Source organism: Pan troglodytes, chromosome 18 (genome assembly GCF_028858775.2).
Source record: "Pan troglodytes isolate AG18354 chromosome 18, NHGRI_mPanTro3-v2.0_pri, whole genome shotgun sequence".
NCBI classification, from domain to species: domain Eukaryota; kingdom Metazoa; phylum Chordata; class Mammalia; order Primates; family Hominidae; genus Pan; species Pan troglodytes.
Window position 1 is genome coordinate 56097678 of NC_072416.2, and position 6151 is coordinate 56103828.

Below are 6151 nucleotides of genomic sequence, written 5' to 3' on the forward strand. Positions count from 1 at the left end.
AAAACCCTAGAAGAAAACCTAGGCAATACCATTCAGGCCATAGGCATGGGCAAGGACTTCATGACTAAAACACCAAAAGCAATGGCAACAAAAGCCAAAATTGACAGATGGGATCTAATGAAACTAAAGAGCTTCTGCACAGCAAAAGAAACTACCATCAGAGTGAACAGGCAACCTACAGAATGGGAGAAAATTTTTGCAATCTACCCATCTGACAAAGGGCAAATATCCAGAATCTACAAAGAACTTAAACAAATTTACAATAAAAAAGTCAAACAACCCCATCAAAAAGTGGGCAAAGTATATGAACAGACACTTCTCAAAAGAAGACATTTATGCAGCCAATAGACACATGAAAAAATGCTCATCATCACTGGCCATCAGAGAAATGCAAATCAAAACCACAATGAGATACCATCTCACACCAGTTAGAATGGTGATCATTAAAAACTCAGGAAACGACAACTGCTGGAGAGGATGTGGAGAAATAGGAACACTTTTACACTGTTGGTGGGACTGTAAACTAGTTCAACCATTGTGGAAGACAGTGTGGCGATTCCTCAAGGATCTAGAACCAAAAATACCATTTGACCCAGCCATCCCATTACTGGGTATATACCCAAAGGATTATAAATCATGCTGCTATAAAGACACATGCACATGTATGTTTAATGCAGCACTATTCACAATAGCAAAGACTTGGAACCAACCCAAATGTCCATCAATGGTAGACTGGATTAAGAAAATGTGGCACGTATACACCATGGAATACTATGCAACCATAAAAAAAGATGAGTTCATGTCCTTTGTAGGGACAGGGATGAACCTGGAAACCATCATTCTGAGCAAACTATCACAAGGACAGAAAACCAAACACCGCATGTTCTCACTCATAGGTGGGAATTGAACAATGAGAACACTTGGACACAAGATGGGGAACATCACACACCAGGGCCTGTTGTGGGGTTGGGTAGCGGGGAGGGATAGCATTAGGAGATATACCTAATGTAAATGACGAGTTAATGGGTGCAGCACACCAACATGGCACACGTATACATATGTAACAAATCTGCACGTTGTGCACATGTACCCTAGAACTTAAAGTATAATAATAAAAAAAATACAAAAAAAAAAAAGTAGCTGGGCGTGGTGACTCGTGCCTATAATCCCAGCTACTTGAGAGGCTGAGGCAGGAGAATCGCTTCAACCTGGAGGCAGAGGTTGCAGTGAGCCGAGATTTCACCACTGCACTCCAGCCTGGGCAACAGAGTGAGACTCCATCTAAACAAACAAACAAACAAACAAAACCTCAGACTTAGTGAAAACAAGGCATTCAATGATAAATCATCAGCAGAAACTGCTTATTACCTACTAATCATTTTATTTTTATTTTTTATTTTTTGGAGGGGGGACAGAGTCTCGCTCTGTCACCCAGTCTGAAGTGCAGTGGCGCGATCTCGGCTCGCTGCAAGCTCTGCCTCCTGGGTTCACACCATTCTCCTGCCTCAGCCTCTTGAGTAGCTGGGACTACAGGCACCCGCCACCACACCCACCACCGGGCCCGGCTAATTTTTTGTATTTTTAGTAGAGATGGGATTTCACCGTGTTAGCCAGGATGGTCTCGATCTCCTAACCTAGTGATCTGCCCGCCTCGGCCTCCCAAAGTGCTGGGATTACAGGCGTGATCCACCACGCCTGGCCCTAATCATTTTATAAAGTCATATCTATATAAAGACAAACACTAAAGAGAATAAATAGATCTAACTTAAGTGACAAGAATAATTATAAACAAATACCAGATTTTAAACAAGAATCTGTAAAAGTTTTACTACCTAAGGATTTTCACTCAAAGAAGAAAAAATATGGCCAGGCACGGTGGTTCACGCCTGTAATCCCAGCACTTTGGGAGGCTGAGGCAGGTGGGTCACCTGAGGTCAGGAGTTTGAGACCAGCCTGGCCAACATAGTGAAACCCCATCTCTATTAAAAATATAAAAAATTAGCCAGGCATGGTGGCAGACGCCTGTAATCCTAGCTACTCAGGAGACTGATGCAGGAGAATCGCTTGAACCAGGGAGGTGGCGGCTGCAGTGAGCAGAGATGGTACCATTTCACTCCAGCCTGGGTAACAAGAGGGAAACTCCATCTCAAAAAAACAAAAAAACAAACCCCCCCCCCAAAAACATAGTAACACCAAGCTTGCAGGATGGTGAGCTAACAGATACATCTTATCTTAATGGAAACTCATGTAGCATTCAGTAACATTTCTGGATGAAGCTTTAAGTTACTGTTGCACATTTGTGAAAGACTGATCCAGCAGTGTGTCCTCTAATTTTAATTCCTCTGCTTCATTTAAAGTATTAGCAGGAGCATCATTGCATGGATTGTCTAGCATGTTTTCCCTTAATCCAATTGATTCCTCCTTTTGATCCTCATCAGCATTAACCTCAACTGTCTATGCCCTGGGTGCATTCATTAAGGTATCATTTCCTAGGGACTATTACTTAGCAGCTTTGCCTGCCTTCTTTCTAAAGCCAGTTGTTTATTTCTCTCAATTTTTTGTTGTTGCTCTTCTGTTAGGCTTCTACTTGACTCAGAAGCAAATATCTCACTTTCAGATGAGTTTGTCAGAAAGGGATCTAATTCAGTAGCGGTTACATCATGTCCATTATTTTCCACAACTTCATCATTCTTGCTAATAAAATCTTCAGGTAAAATAGGGAGATCAAGTCGAATTTGTTTTAAACAAGCTTGAACTTCCTTTTCATTTCCCAGGTACTCAACTCTGTCAATAAAATCCTCAAACTGCAGTTTAGGGAAGAGCCTGTGTGCCCAGTGCTCCATGTGTCTGATTAGAGTCTTCAAATCTTCACTCTCATGACCTTTACCTTTGAATTTTGCGTTATCAAATACATGCCTTAAGGCTGGAAGTCCTCTTTCTGAAATTAATATCTGAGCATCCAGCTTGGGTATACTTCTTTTAACTGTTCTCTTTGGAGGTACGGGACTCTGCTTCCTGACTCTTCATCAGGTTCAGCCCCTTCAACATCTTGTCTCTCTGGAGAGATTGGAGGTGGGAATGGAGGAAAAGTTTCATCTTCTACATGCTCATAATCAGGTAGGTCAATCATGCCATTCTCCTGTGGTTCTAGCATCTTCTCCTCTCACGCAGAAAGCAGGGGCCACAGTGTAGAGCTCCAGGGTTCTCACTTTCACCACACTTTCCCCTTTGGTTTTGTTTGTTTGTTTGTTTGTTTGTTTGGAGACAGAGTCTTGCGTCTCGCTCTGTCACCCAGGCTGGAGTGCAATGGTGCAATCTTGGCTCACTGCAACCTCCGCCTTCCAGGTTCAAGCGATTTTCCTGCCTCAGCCTCCCAAGTAGCTGGAACTACAGACTGCCGCCGCCAAACCCAGCTTATTTTTGTATTTTTTAGTAGAGACAGGGTTTCACCACATCAGCCAAGCTGGTCTCAAACTCCTGACCTTGCAATCTGCCTGCCTTGGCCTCCCAAAGTGCTGGGATTACAGGCTTGAGCCACTACGCCTGGCCTCACTTTCCTTCACTTTCTCCATTGCTTCTTTTTTTTTTTTTTTTTTTTTGAGACAGAGTCTTGCTGCGTCTCCCAGGCTGGAGTGCAATGGCATAATCTCGGCTCACTGCAACCTCCGCCTCCCAGGTTCAGGCGATTCTCCTGCCTTAGCCTTCCAAGTAGCTGCGATTACAGGTGTGCGCCACCATGCCCGGCTAAGTTTTGTAGTTTTAGTAGAGACGAGGTTTCATTATGTTGGGCAGGCTGGTCTCAAACTCCTGACCTCGTGATCTGCCCACCTCAGCCTCCCAAAGTGCTGGGATTACAGACATGAGCCACTGCGCCCAACCTCTCCTTTTCTTTCTTGCTCTCTTCTCTCTCTCTCTCTCCTTTCCTCCAACTCCCCTTACTTTTCCTCCTCCTTTCCTCCCACCCTCATCCCATTCTCTCCCCAGGCTCTCCAGCACTCGTAGCCTTATACCCATCCTGCGGGCATCTCCCCAAGTTGTTCCACCAGCTCCTCAGACTACCCCCCACCCACCCTGCTCCTCCCCAATTGCTCCCAGCCCCATTGGTGTCTCCTCCAGCCCCCTCCATTGCTCAAGTCAGAACCCAGGGTTCATCCTGAGCTGGTCACTTGACTCAACCCTTGGACCCATTACTGGCCAGGCTCATCCACCTCCTCCTCTTCCCCAGGTCCCCGCTGGCTGCTTTCTTCCTGCCCCTGCTCCTGGCTCCCATCTTCCCCAAAAATCACCTCCTAAGGGCCGACATGGGACCTTGGGTGAGGGCTTGGTGCTTTCTGGATAAAGCCCCTGCTCTGGAGCAAGACCTGTTGGCCCCTCCCCACCCAGCCAAGCATCCTCATCACTCCCGCATGTCTGTGGTAGGGCCTGGCCTCCCCAGGGCCTCTGCACATGCTGCCTGCTCTGCCTGGGAAGCCCTGTCCCTCCTCTCGCCCCTGTCATAGGCACACACTCTGTCCCAGGCAACTCGGCGGACCATGAGCTTCCCCTCTCAATAGCCACTGGGTTGTCCCTCTGTGCTCCCCGTTTCCTGCCTGCTTCCCTCCAAGGGCAGGTCCCTGTCCAGCATAGAATGTCACACTGCAGTGTGAGGGACTTGGCCCAGGTTAGAAGTAAGAAATCCAAGTAAAGGCCAGGCTCTGTGACTCATGCCTGCAACCTCGGTGCTTTGGGAGGCTGAGGCAGGAAGATCACTTGAGGCCAGGAGTTCGGGTCCAGCCTGGGCAACATAGCAAGCCTCATCCCTACCAAAAAGAAAAAAGAAAAAAAAAATTAACTGTGTGCGCTGTTGCACACCTGTAGTCCCAGCTTCTCGGGAGGGTGAGGTAGAAGGATCGCTTGAGCCCGGGAGGTGGAGGTTGCAGTAAGCTATAATCATTGTACTCCAGCCTGGGCAACAGAGAGAGACCCTGTTTCTAAAAATAAATAAATAAATAATAATTTTAAAATCCAGGTAAAGACTGGCCAGGAGGAATCCCTAACAGAGCCAAGAAGAGGCCACCGATGTGGAACCCCAGAAGAGCACAGCTGGGGAGGTCTCTGACATTACAAGCCCAACCCCTTCACACCCCGGCTGGGGAGGCTTATCTCCTGTCCCAGGATCCTAGGCAGGCACCCCTAGACCCATGGGTGCTGGGCTGTTTGCTGTGGGGCACTCCCTGAGGCAGAAGCGCTGCTGCTGGTTGGGCCACCCCGCAGGCAGTCCAAGGCTGGTAGCCTGTAGTCTCCACCGTTGTCTGGACCATCTTGCCCATACACTGAAAGAGAAGGACGATAATCTCCCTGCACTCGGTTGCTTCCCCTGCCAGAAGGAGCCGGTGCTGCAGAAGAGAAAGGGGGTCTTTATGCCCACAGGCAGAAGGGCACCACTCCCCTCCTGGTCCCCCCAGGATGACCTCTGGTGAAAGGGCTCTTTGTAAGGCTCCCCGAGTCTGGCCAGGGCTGACACAGAGCCCTCCCCAAGTTGGGGGTGGTGGCAGACAGCTGGGGGGACTCTGTCCGGGTGAGGTCACAGGCCATGGCTGGGGAGGCCTCTGAGCCTTAAGACCTGAGGAAGAGGCCATCTGACAGCAGGAAATGAGAGAGGACATGCCCCCCGCAGCATGTAGTAGTGGAGTTAGACTTCCTGTGCCTGGGTCCAAACCGGCCCTGGTCTCTCAGCAGCTACTGCAGAGTGAGTTCCTTATAGAACTGGTCACACAGGAGGCGATGCCCACCCCACCTCCTTCTCACCTACGCTCCCCTCACCCACTATGTTTCGTTGTTTGTGTTTTTTTCTAAAGATGGTGTCTCACTATGTTGCCCAGGCTGGTCTTAAACTCCTGAGCTCAACCAATCCTCCCACCTCAGCCTCCCAAAGTGCTGGGATTACAGGCATGAGCCACCACGTTCATCCGTGCTGTTTGTTTTTGTTTTTGTTTTTAAGAGACAGAGTCTTACTGGAGTGCAGTGGCACAATCACAGCTCACTGCAGCCTCGAATTCCCGGGCTCAAGTGATCCTCCCACCTCAGCCTCCTGAGTAGCAGGGACTACAGGCATGTGCCACTGCAATGGACTTTTTCTCTGTTTCTTGAATCAGCTGGCACATGCCCACCC

At 48.4% G+C, this 6151-nt stretch overlaps 1 pseudogene; it reads right to left on the reverse strand.

The window, feature by feature from the left end:
- Nucleotides 1-2232: 2232 nt before the first annotated feature.
- LOC100608744 (TIMELESS-interacting protein-like) lies at nucleotides 2233-3212 on the reverse strand (annotated as a pseudogene).
- Nucleotides 3213-6151: the final 2939 nt, after the last annotated feature.